Source organism: Macaca mulatta, chromosome 16, assembly GCF_049350105.2.
Source record: "Macaca mulatta isolate MMU2019108-1 chromosome 16, T2T-MMU8v2.0, whole genome shotgun sequence".
NCBI classification, from domain to species: Eukaryota; Metazoa; Chordata; class Mammalia; order Primates; family Cercopithecidae; genus Macaca; species Macaca mulatta.
In genome coordinates this window covers 62306898-62319918 of record NC_133421.1, presented here as the reverse complement: position 1 = coordinate 62319918, position 13021 = coordinate 62306898, and the positions used below count along the sequence as shown (strand labels likewise).

At 55.2% G+C, this 13021-nt stretch overlaps 1 long non-coding RNA gene across 1 annotated transcript; it reads right to left on the bottom strand.

The window, feature by feature from the left end:
- Window positions 1-2253: 2253 nt before the first annotated feature.
- On the bottom strand, window positions 2254-5678 carry LOC144335639 (uncharacterized). Its single transcript, XR_013406634.1, has 2 exons — window positions 5251-5678; window positions 2254-4306 (listed from the first exon to the last, which is right to left on the bottom strand). It is a non-coding gene; the product is annotated as an uncharacterized LOC144335639 (long non-coding RNA).
- Window positions 5679-13021: the final 7343 nt, after the last annotated feature.

Genomic DNA, 13021 nt, shown 5'->3' with positions numbered 1-13021 from the left:
GTGTGCCCCAGTCTTTAATTCTCTAATCCTCCCCCCTGCCCCTGCCACCAAAAGGAGAGGACATGGCGTGGGGAGCTGGGAAAAGGCTAGGGAGCCCTGCCAGTCCTCATCCCTTCTCTCTCAAGGACTGTGATCATGGAAGGACACTTGCTACTCATTACTCTGTGGAGACAGGGAGGCAGGACGCTGGGGCTGAGAAAATGCAGAGGCAAAGGGGTCTCTAGGCTCCTGGAAAGGGGAAGAGTGTGGGAAAACTGTGGCAGGAGCAAGTGGGAGGGAAGGAAGACCTCTGTCGAGGCTGGAAAGACACACATGGGGGACCCACTCACTCTCCTAAAGCCAGACATGCACAGGTGGGAGAGGACGACTTCACAGGGAACAAACCCCCCTCGGGTGCATCACCACATGCTGTATTAAAGGCCAGTGTCCCACGGTCTCTCTGGCTATACCCCTTCTCCCCACAGGGTTTCCCCAGCCAGAGCTACCAGGCCATGGAGACCCGTGCTCCTGGCCTGGGTCCCCATGCAGGCTGTGTCAGGCGATCAGCTGAGCACAGCAACAGCTCCTTTCAGCAGCTGGTGGTGTGTGTACGTGCACAAGTGTGCGGCAGAGTGTATGTCGGGAGCATCGGATCCTAACAAGGGGAGGGGTGTGTGGGTGAGTCAGCCGTGTTAATCAGAAACACCTCACACGGCTGATTAGGACTAATGAAGAATGGAGTGGGGGGGGGACTCACTCAGTGATGTCTTTTTAGGGTAGGGAGAGCAGGACAGTTCCCCCTGTCCCATCTCTCCCTCAGCAAGGACAGGAACAGACCAACTTTGGCAGCCACAGGAAGAACAGAGGTCAGACATAAAGATGAACCACAAGGGCCAGGGGGCCCTAGCTGGAAAGGGGTGAGCAAGGTGTCTGAGGCAGTGGCCAGGTAGTGTGGGGAAAATGTGTGAAATCCTCCAGCACCTGCCCCTATTCCTGCACTTCCTCCACTTTCTCTGTTTTGACCCCAGAGACATTCTCAGTGCTCAAGGCTGTGCCCCCTGGTTACCTTCTGAGAGCCAACCCACATCTGCAGAGGGCTGTGAGCCATGCTGTTCAGGGGCCTCCACCCTTTACACCGCAGCCCGGCAGAGAGGGCTCCGGCTTGAGGCACTTACTGGTTTGTGCATTCGCTGTTCATGCAGATGCCATGTAGATGCCATGGGGCTCTATGTAATGACCAGGGAGGGGTCTGGCAGGGCTGAGGGCACGAAGGGGCTGTGCAGGGGGAACCTGGGCATCAGCTAGAGGCCCTCTCGGCTCCTGCCCTTCCTTGCAGCAGAGGCAGATGCCCCTGAGAACCCAGTCTTAGCCCACAGCTTCACCCATCCTGCATGCCAATTCAGCCAAGGGCAGAGTCACCAGGCGCATCTCACAGATGTCCTATTCGGCTATGTGAGTGTGGGCATGGGGGAGGGGGAGGGCTGAGGGGACAGGATGGGTGTCGGCCAGCACCTCAAACACCTCCTAATTTGCATTACCACTGACACCCTTCTTGACCAAGAAAATGGAGCCAGAAATAACAAGGCGGGAGGCGATTCCCTTGGGGGGGGGACTTTGAGTTTCCCTTTCCTTGCCTCCAACACTCCCATGGTGCAGGGGACAGGAGGTCAGCCCCACAGCAGGGCCCTGGGCAGGGGAAATGCACCGCTGTGGCTCATCCCTCTCCAGGTTGGGCAGACACCTCTTTCTAGCTTCCCACTTCCCTCAACCCCAAACACCTGAGCCCTGACCTTTCCTTCTTCAGAGCCTTCCCCACTCTATTCCTCTAGGAACCCTCTCCCTGGCACCCCTCTGGCAGCTGTAATGACTCCAGCTCTACCTAATTGGGGAGTTGTCTCTGCCGGTGTTCTCAGTCTGTGTCCTGCCTTCCCCATCAGAATGGGCATTTCCCAGGGCCAAGGTCCGAACCTCCCCTGCCAACCTGGAACCAGCTCAATGGACCATTCTACATGGGAAACAGGCCACACAATAGAGCAGAAGGGCTTGCGATGAGATTCTAAAAATGGCATGAGGTAAATCCGGGTCCAGTGTGAGACTGTGGCTGTGTGGGGCGGCAAAGGTAGATCCCCGTTCCTGCAACCCCAGGGACTCCCAGCTCTGTCAGAGGCCTCTGAGTGTCAGGCAATGGGATCCTGGAGGAAAAGGATCAGGACCGTGGCAGTGCGACACCTTTGTCCCCTGCCCCAGTGACTGCAGCACAGACGCACAGACACATTTGATGCTCAAACTGTGTGGATTGAATTTACTTCCGTCCCAAAGAGGGGAGGGAATGGTGTGACAGTCACAGCTTGGAAGTGGGAAATGATGGGCCGTGGAGGGCAGGCCACCTCGCTGGCCAAGAGGTCCTGGCACCTGGCAGGGTGAGGTGGTGAGGGTGGAGGCAGAGCAGAAGGGCCTGGCAGGGAAACCAGGTCGTGAGAGACAGCGCGAGAGCTGTGAACGCACTGCGGGAAGGAGAGAATGGTGAACTGAGAACTCCCCCATACCTCCCTCCACAGATGCTATTTTAGGGGGAGAGAATATATGCAGCGCAGGGGGCAGGGGTGGGGGAGCAGGCTCTCCTTGGGGGTCAGCTGGGCCACTGCTGCCTCTACTCTCCCAGGCATCTTCTTTGGCTCTGGGACCCCTAAGCCCTTCCTTCCTCTCTGGGAAAGTCTTCTTGTTCCCTTGAGTGTGAGGGTAGAAAGAACGAGCCAGGAGATTTGGAGCTGGCTTCTTGGTACCCTGTGAGGGTCCCTGGGGCCTCAGACCTAGGGGTAAGTTTCTATTTTCATTGCTTCCTTGGAAAGTGGGTGTGGAGGGCAGACTGTGAGGCAGGCACGGAGCCCGGTTCAGCAGGCCTGAGCACTTCTTGCACCCAACTCCACACTTAGGCGCTCTGCTCAGATCCTCCCTTAGTGTCAAGCAGGGGGAGTGAAATTTGGTGTTAGAGGAGGCCAGGGCGAAAGGCACATCCAGGCCAGCCGAGCTCCCACCGATAGTCGGACCTCTCCCACTGGGGAGGCCAACCTGCTCCTTGGCCCAAGGAGGCTAGATGGAGATTGCTATCAGATAGAACCCTTGCTTGGCATGAAGGGGAATTCTTGCACCCTAGTTCAACCCTCTGAAGGGCCCTGACTCATTTTGGGATGAAGGCTCCAATGCTCTGTGGGTTTATGTGGTGGCTGGGGGCAGGGGTGGGCAGGGTGGGTAGGGGATGAACAGAGACTTTTGTTTTCGTTTTTGGAGCTGGGTTGTTTCTCCACCTGATCCAGCTTCACCTGAAGGAGAGTGTTGGCTGGAGTGGGAGGAAGACCCAACTTCCAGCCTGGGAGGTGCTGGGCACTGGCTGCAACAAAAGGAACCTTGGGTTAAACTTTAGGAAGAACTTCCTGGGGACACATTTCCAAAGAACTGAGGGATCCCGTCCCCTGGATGTTCACAGCAGATCCCTCTAGGGCTGGGGAGCTTGGCCTGGCCTTGGGAACAGAGGCAGAGAGGTGAGCAGAGAGACCCACTGTGGGTGGCGAGTGGGTGGCAGAAGGCTCCAGGCAAGAGGGATGAGGGTGGGTCCAGGCGTGAGAACACACAGGTCCCCAGGCCACAGCCTGGGTTAAGGGATCTGAGGCGGAAGAGTACAGGGAGGAAAGACTGCCGCTCCGCACCTCCTCTCACCTGTCCTGTCTTCATGCTTTTCTTCTTCTGGCCTTATGGGCCAGGGCAGAGAGGGGGTGGGAAGAAACAGCTCTGGTCCCGCTACCCATTCCTCCCTGGAGCAAGAGACCTACACGACTTCTTGGTGGGGAGACTGAGATGAGACCTCATTTGGAGCCTCAGAGGTCAATGCGGCAGTGGAGCCAAGTCCCCTGGGATAGAGCAGCTGGAGGCAGTCAGTGAGGCGAGGGGCAGGGGGCCATGTCACTTTAGAGGGATGCCCGCCAGGCCTCCAGCCCAGAGCTGAGAAGGTGGCCAGGCTGATTGAGTAATGATCTTGCCCCTCCCCTTTCCTGGGGCCCTTGGCCTTGTGGGTGTTGCAGGAGCCAAACTCTCCCTTCCCCCCGCAGACAGCAAAAGCACACTGTGGATAGGAGGTGAGGGGGAGGATCAGGAGATGGTGTGAAGGAAATAGTTCACCCCTGCATGGGTAAGGGGGAAGGGAGAGGACAGTGCCCCCTGGTGCTGGCCTCTGTGGTCTTCCCAGCACACACAGAGAACTCACATGAGGGATCAGAGAGCCCTGTGCCCACCTGGACATTCCACTTCCTCCCAGACTGGCAGATGGTTGTGCCTGAGGACAGAGGCAGTGCAAAGGTGAGACTTCGCACAGGGTCTCAGCACTCCCTGCGTCCTCTGAGCTCAGAGGTGTGTCTCTGGTCTCAGGTGCTGGCCTAGTCCCCCACAGACGGTCAGGCAGTTGCATTGTCACCACACCACCCTCCAGACTCACCCTGTCATATCACCCCAGATACACAAAGCACACAGACCGACCCAGTTCCATGCACATCCCTTCCCCACCTACCAGACTTCTAGGGCACCCACGTGCAGGGACACACTCCTCCCAACACACACAACCAGGATCACAGTGCCACACAGGTGTGTCCCAGGTGCCACAGGAACCCAAGAATAGTGCACACTAACACATGCATGGAAATCTCGCACCCATATGAAGACACGTACACTCCTGGCTCTGAATCTGACCTCATTATCCAGTGGTGTGCTGGCAAATGTTTAACAACCGGCTCTCCAATGTAAGCTACCTCAGCACTGAGCACTGGGAAGAGATACTCATAATCGGCTCTTGAGAGCTGGCGTGAGCCAGCTCCAGCCCACCACTCCATTATCCTTCATAGAAATCACATGACAAACCTTAAACGCGGCTGGGCAGCCCCCAGGAGGGCTGCACCTGGGCAGCAGTGACTCATCAGGGCAGCTTTTTTCCCCGTGGGAGTGCCTCCCCTTCCCTAGCTTCATGCACCCCCCACTCCTGTCCGGACCCCACTTCCTGCCCCTTTCATTCCTCCTCCTCCCTCCCTGTCACTCAGGGCTGCGAGCTGTGGCTGGTACTCAGGCACATCTCGTTCATCCTTTCTCTCTCTGCCATGGCTGAGGCCACCAGGTGTGGAGGGAGACAGGCCCATTCCTAATTCTAGCAGGCTTCCTGGAGGAAGAGGACACGGCGATGCCATATGTTACCAAAATGCTGTAGCTCTCTGTGCCTGGGCTGCCACTGACCTGTATCCACATCCTTGAGCCAAGCCCATCCCTGTTTACTTTCTTCTTCTGTCTGGTCATGAGGACAAGGGGTCTGGTTTACACTGAAAATCGTGAGAAGGGGAGAGAATTCTCAGCTTGCAGGGTAGTGAAGGAAGCCGTTTGGAGCCTGTTCTGAGAGTGGGCACCTCTGGTTCTAGCCACACTCTGTGGACGTTGTGCGGCTTCTCAGCGCTTCTGTTCCTCAGTGGAGTAGGTGGTTTAATTTCCATCACGGCTCTGACATTTTGGCATTCTATATTTCTGAGATTATTCCAAACTCCACTCAGCGGGAAGCTTCCCTTAGAGCTAATCTTGATCTCTTTCCCTGGAGCTCATGAGGGAGGTGACAGATGTGGTTCTGGAGTATACCTGGGGGACTCAGGGGCCTCTGCTCTCTTCCTTGTGGCTCCTAGATTATTCCTGCCAGGCACACATGTAATGGGGCAGGGGCAGAGAGAGAAGGAGAGAAAGAGGAGGGGATAAGGTAGGAAGAGAAAGAAAGGAAAAGAAGAAAAGAAGGAAGGAAAGAAAAATGAAAGAGGGAGACATAAAGGAAGTGAAATGATATGAAAGAACGGAAAGGAAAGGAAATGAAGGAAAAGAAAAGAGAAAAGCAAAGCAGAAGGGCTCATCGTGGATGCAGAGAGCAGCCAGCCTTGCCAGTAAAGTAGCCAGGGGTACATGGAGGGGATACAGAGGGCTGCTTCTAGTTGTTGCAAACCCCATCTGTGAGAATCTGTAAATTGGGTGCAATTCTGGGTCTTGCTGGCCTTTGGCTGAGCTGTGCTAGGGCAGAGTGCCCTGGGCAGGGGCTGGGGTCCAGGAGTCAGCCCACTCCTCTGCCCAGGGCCTCCTGCACTGCTTTGCTGCTCCTTCTGAAAACAACTGAAACCGCAAAATTGGCTTGTGGTCGGGTGACTATCAGTCACTGCTATTCAGCTTGGCTTCCTAGGATGACTAAGGGGGTTATTAAAAGTCCCTCCTATTAGCCCCTCAGATTTTCAGGGGAGTCAGAGGCCAAGGCAGAAAATTGTTTTCTTTGGAGGCTTTTGCTAGGGTCTGAGTTCTCAAATGGCAGGGCCTGTGCGCACTGTGCCTCGCAATGTCTGCGGGCTCAGGAGTTGGGGGGTCACCAAGGTGGAGGTAGCAGTATCCCTGGGCTTGCACACCCAGCAGCTTGGAGTGGGGAGGGGTTGGGGTGGAGGACGCCTGGGTCATCAAAAGAGTCTCCTTTCAACATGCATTTTCTGGTCCCAGTTCTCGGGATAGCTAAGCTGCTGATGCTGCTGGTGGGACTGGGTACCATGGATCCCTTGGGCAGGGCCTGGCACCAGCTAGGCAGCCCAGCTGCTTGAGCTGCAGAGAGTGCTGGAACTGCCCCTGCTGTGCTGAACATCCCAGGTGCTGGGTCCTCCTGATTCCCTCTGGGGTTAGAAAATTCACAACCTGGGAGGCAGGAGAGTGGGCTCTACAGGGTTCTGTGTTCCCTTTTAGTGGCTCTGAGCCGTCTTGCTCGAAAGAAGACTCGATTTCTCCTTCTTGAGAAGAAAGGCTTGGATTCTCTCAGCACTGACCTTTCACGTATCTGCGATGCCAGAGAAGAAAGGGAAAAGACAACCACTTCCTAGACCCGCAGGCCCCTCACCGCGCTGCCCTGCCGTCCAGAAGGTCCCGCCCACCTCCAGCGCGCTGCCCTCCCCTCTCTTTCTGACTGCCCGTGGTCTCAGTTTCTTTCTTTCTCTCTCTTTCTTTCTCCCTCTGTCCTGCTCACTTTCTGTTTAGGCTCCCTCATACTCCCCCCACCCCTGACAGCCAGGTGCATGTGAGTTCTTCTGATTGCTGACCCAGACCTTCCTAACTGCCAGGTTCAATTTCTGCCAGGTTCCATTTCCCCAAGGGGCGAGACCCTCCCCAAACTCTCCCACCTACATCCAGGGTCTAGGGGTGGGGTTCTGATATCTCTTTGAGCCCTCAAACAGGTAGGAAGGTTGAGGGTCTGCACGGCACGTCTGTGACCTGCCCCCACCAGACTGAGGGTCCTCTGCTGGGAGGAGGGGCCGGTTTTCTGAGAGGGAGGTGCCGGTATCCTCAGAGACTCCTGAATCCCCAACCTGTCCCTCCTGAGGTGGGCGGGTCTCCTCACAGGGAGGCGGAGGGAATCTGCTTAATACCCAGGGATCAATGCCAAGCCGGGGAGGGGGACGCCATCAAACTTATGACTCGGGAGGCATGGTGAGCACGTGCAGACCCAGAACATGTGAAGAACATATGTGTGGAAAAAGTTTGTGTCACTCATAGGCGTATCAGAGGCATGACACCTCCCCTCCTCCTCCCGCCCTCTCCCTCGGGCGCTAGAGGCCCCCCCCACACACACCACACACGTGTGTTAAGTGTGTGTGCACACGCACACATGCAGCCGGCTGGAAGAGCAGGACAGGGGAGCCGGGCTGGAGTGGTGGAGGGGGAAGGGACAGGAAGACAGGGTCGCCCCACCCCTACCCCATGCCCGTGCCTACCGAGTGCCGCCTCCCGGTGGCTGGTGAGGTCTCTGCCCCCTTGACTTTTCCCTGCTTCGAGGAAACACCTCCCTTTAGGGGAAAGCGAGATGGTGAGGGGAAGCAGGGGAAGCACTGACTCTCGGCAGAGGCATGAGCCTGATTTTCCAGTCCGGGGCGGGGCGGAGGGAGATGGCACTGGGGACGCCCGGGCGATGGGGCCTGACTCAGAGCCAGAACCACAGGGCTCCTCCGCTGTATTGTCGTCGGGGAACTAGAAGCCACCAGGTTTATAAGAAACTGCAATTCATCTCTGTCCCCTTCCACCCCTTTGCAAGGGATCAAGGTTAGACTAGAAGAAGAACTTATACCCTGGGGCAAGAAAGGGACTCTGCCTCAGGCGATCTTTTTGGAAGTCTTCCCTGGGTTTATTCCAGAAGAAGGGCCTGCCCCAGGGGTTAGATCGTAAGAAGAGCCTGGGGCTAGGGCGTGGAGCCCCTCATTCTCCCTGTTTGTTGTCAAGGAAAGCCCCCTCCTCACTTTCAACCCGGAACAGGAGCTCCTAAGAGCTGTCGACAAAGCTACTGCTGAGGCTGCAGCAGGGGCATACAGGGGTCCCCAGAATCCCAGGCAGTCTGGCTGGCATGGAGGGGATGGAGCAGCTGGTGGCTCCACTTGGCTCTGCTGCCTCACTCTTGGCCACTGGCTCACGTGTCCCAAGGTGAGAAGCAAGAGGGAGAAGAGTACAGGTTTGATTAGCAGGAGGGCAGAGCCGAAGGTGTGATGAACTTGGGCATGGGCAGAAAGACCGAGGCAGCACTGCCTGGCAGGGCTCATGCCCAGTGGCATCCTCTTCCCATTCTAGGAGCTGCCCAGGCCCCTTCCCTCCTCAGGCAGAAACACCTAACAGCTTGGATGACTGGCAGTGGGCTCCGTTGCCTGGGGCAGGGAGTTTGGAGACGTGAGGAAGGCTCCTGCCTCTCACTCCACCTGGAAACCAGGACTCCTGGGTCCTTCCCATCTGGACTCATCTTCCTCCACTGCCACAGTGGCTGTGTGACAAAGCCAGTCCCTGCCCCTTTCAGTCTCTCAGTCCTGCTTCCCACACTCCTACCCCATCTGCGGGATGGGATTTGCTGAGTAATGGGGTCCGGTTCTGCAGGATCATCAGACAGAAAGGACACCAGAAGAGGTGAGAAGAGGCCTGGGTTGAGGCAAGGGTAATGTCAGTTAGGACACCAGGATGACTTCCCAAAACATAGGGGAACACTCTCTGGTTGACATAGGGGGCCCTTCCGGCTTGCCTTTCTCCAGAGGGAATGAGGAGAAGGACTCAGCCAGGGTTGGGTTGGGTACCTTATAAGGAGAGAGAGTCAGGGGATAAAAATAACTGAGAGCCTGGGAAAATTGTGTTACCTCTCTGAGCACCAGCTTCTCATCTACAAAATGGGAGCAATAGTGTCCTCTTCACACAGGTGTGGGAGGCTCCACTGAGGAAGGTGCACAGTATAAGCCTAAGTGTTCGTTAGGTCACCAGCTGTGTGATCTTGACAAGATAGTTAACTTTTCTTTCTTTCTTTTTTTTTTTTTTTTTTTTTGAGATAGAATTTCTGTCTGTCGCCCAGGCTGGAGTGCAATGGCACGATCTCGGCTCAGTGCAGCCTCTGCCTTCTGGGTTCAAGCAATTCTCCTGTCTCAGCCTCTTAGCAGCTGGGATTACAGTCATGTGCCACCATGCCTGGCTAATTTTTGTGTTTTTAGTAGAGACGGGGTTTCGCCATATTGGCCAGCCTGATCTTGAACTCCTGACCTACAGTGATACACCCACCTCAGCCTCCCAAAGTGTTGGGATTACAGGTGTGAGCCTGTACTTAATTTTTTTTTTTTTTTTTTTTGAGATGGAGTCTTGCTCTGTCACCAGGCTGGAGTGCAGTGGTGCAATCCTGGCTCACTGCAACCTCCAACTCACTGGTTCAAGCGATTCTCCTGCCTCAGCCTCCTGAGTAGCTGGGCCTACAGGTGCACGCCACCACACCAGCTAATTTTGGTATTTTTAGTAGAGACAGTTTCACCATGTTGGCCAGGATGGTCTCAATTTCCTGACATTGTGATCCTCCCACCTCGGCCTCCCAAAGTGCGGGGATTACAGGCATGAGCCACCGTGTCCGGCTGATACTTAACTTTTTTATATCTCAGTTTCCTTGTCTGTAAAATGGGAATAATGGTTCCCACCCAGTTGCCTTCACACCATTGTGAAGTCTAATGAAATCAAAGGTATATTGACTAGTCTTAACCAAAAAAAAAAAAAAGAGAGAGCGAGAGAAAGAAAGAAAAGAAATAAAGGGGTATGAGTTGCCTGGGGATGTTCTTTTTCTTTTTTTTTTTTTTTGTCAGAGTCTCTCTCTGTTGCCCAGGCTGGAGTGCAGTGGTGCAATCTCAGCTCACTGCAACCTCCACTTCCCGGGTTCAAGCAATTCTCCTGCCTCAGCTTCCCAGTAGCTGAGATTACAGGCACCTGCCACCACGACCAGATAGTCTTTTTTTTGTATTTTTAGTAGAGATGGGGTTTCACCATGTTGGCCAGGTTGGTTTTGAACTCCTGACCTCAAGTGATCTGGCCACCTTGGCCTCCCAAAATGCTAGGATTACAGGCATGAACCATTATGCCCGGCCGGGATATTCTCTTATCTCGTCCTTTACCCCTCAGCCCAGAGTGGTGATGGGAGGAGGAGGTTAATTAGGAAGAAGTGGGGCTTTTACAGTTTCCAAACTCACTGGGAGTCGAGGATTGAGACAAAGTACAAGCTAGATTTGGCAACATCCAGGGTTGTGCATGGGAGCCTGGGAACCCCATGTCCCACTGCCCATTTGCAGGACCCTGGGTGCCGGGTGGTGGCCCCAGTTCAGTGTGTGCATGTGTGTGAAATGCAAGGCGATGAGGTCAGTATCTCAATTCCCAGTTACTGGTCCAGTTGCTAAGAACTTGCCTGACCATAACCATCCTTTCCCAACTCACAGAATGTCAGGTTCTGATGCCAGTGATTGGAAAGAAACGGAGATGAGCAAGGAGAGGGGGCAACGCTAGACAGCCATGCCAGCGTTATGTCCCCTGTGGCCAGAGATGTGGGTCCAGGGTGCTTCTCAGTGCCCAGGTCAGTCCAGCCAGCTGCCCATGGCCCTGGTGGGAGGAGATAGGCTGGACGCCTTCTGACACTTCCTGGGAAACTGAGCGGGGCAAGCAGCAAACAGCAGGCTCCCGGGGAAATCTCAGACTTGTATGTCAGAGCGGATCTGTGTCTGGGGTGGTAAGTGGGGTTAAACTCAAGGTCAGACCTAGCCAATCCATTTTCACGCCAACATGGCCTTGGGTGTCCTCCATTCCAGTGGCTGGGACCCAGGTGCCCGCTCAGCTGGAGACAGCACTGCTGGAAGCCTAATGCCGAGTTTGTCCCTCTGCTTCAGACGCTGGTTGCCTGCCTGATTTCTGCCTGTGCCTAGGATTTATAAGGAAGGTAGTTGTGGCATGTGGATGCCAAGCCTCTGTTCCACTCCCAGATTTCAGGTGCTAATCTCTCCATGAGTTTCAGTGACCTCAGAAAAGGAAATGGGATTAAGCTGCAATTTAAGGGGTTGTGGGAAGACAGCTGAAGGAATGTCCCAGTCTTCAGTAGAGGAGGTGGGAGGTGGCTCTAAACTGCCTAAATAGGGGGAACACTACCAGGAATCTCAAATTCCTGTACAATGCAGACACAGTCAATCAGCCTCCACCTACTCAGATCTCTAAGTGCTTAGAGATCACCAACCTGTCCCAGGCTCCTGAGTCTACTACCTCACTCCTCCTTGTTCTCTGCCTTTCCCAGGCTACTGTGGTTATGATTTGTGGCAGAAGTTGGGAAGGCAGAAAAGGAGAGAAGGAGTGAAAAGGACACTCTGAGAACAAGCTGGAGGGCCAAAGTGGACCCCTTGCAGAGTTGGCAAGATGGCAAAGGGGATGCAGCGGCAGGTGAATTAGTTCAGATGGGCGAGAGATGTAGGATAAGTCAGCAAGCTGCCTTTACGCAGGAGATCCTAAGGCTAGAAGGTAAGAAGGGTTTCCACATGCGGCAGTAGTCTCAGTGTTTCTTGAATGGAGTTTGTATATATGTTGTGGGTGGGGTAGGGGAACGGAGGAAGAGCTGCAGCATCCTGCCTTTGAGGAGGAAGATGGTACAACAGGAAGGCCAGGAGGTGGGCTGCAGGTAGAATCCCAAAATGTCCCCGTGAGACAGGGCTGAGGAAAGCAGACGGCCAGCTGCTTGGCCTGCAGCCCTCTTGCCCCCACTCCCAGCTCACCCGCCTACTGCAAACACTCCTCAGCTCCCCCACCCCATTCTGGCCCACAGCCCTGGGGAAGCGACACGGCATTCTCACCACGGACCCAGTGCCGGCTGTGGCTTCTTCCCTCTGACCTATTTTTTAATCATTTGATGGGATTTCCAACCCCCCCAAACCAAAGCCCCAGCCCGCTGGGCCCGTCAGCTCCACCGCGTGTCAAAACCACCCCTGTCACTTTGCGTTGCTTTCTCAGTCCAGCCAGCCCCTCCCCGCAGGGCCTGAGAGTGATGGCTAATTACCCAGCTGCTGAGTGCCCCCCACTCCTGCCCCTCCACCCCCATCCCTGACAGAGGGGCCTGGAGGACTGCTGGGAGAAGCTGGGGTCTCCTCACCCTCCCACTGCTTGTCGGGAAGTCCTTCCTGCTGTCTAACCTCCATTCTTCCCTCTGTCCTGCCCCTAGTGGTGCTGAATCGCAGACACAGAGGCTGTTGGTACTAGAAGGGTCTTTGGGACACCTCCTTAAGGACAGAAGGGGACAACTAGTCTTCTGTCCTGGGTTTAGGGATGTCTTCTGTCACTCTGGCTCTCTAACAGAATTCTAGGGGATGGTCCTTGCTAACTGTCTCATTTTACAGAGCAGAAAACTGCAGCACACAGAGGGAAAGGGCCTAGCCGAAGGTGATCTAGGCCAGTGGCAGAGCCAGGATCAGAACCTAGAGTTCCATGTTTGCCTTTCCACCTGTTTCTGGGTCCTGTTTCTGGTATGTAGAGGGCCTACCTCCATGTACCAACTAGGTCTGTTTCTGTTTCTGTGCAACTCTGCTGCCAGCTCTGAGGCAGGTGTGTTCCCTGCCATGCCCTCTCTCCCTTTCCCCCTGGCCACACAGAGCTTCACCCTGGCATTTCAGGGCTGGGCAGCTTGCTTCGGGCACCATTTAGG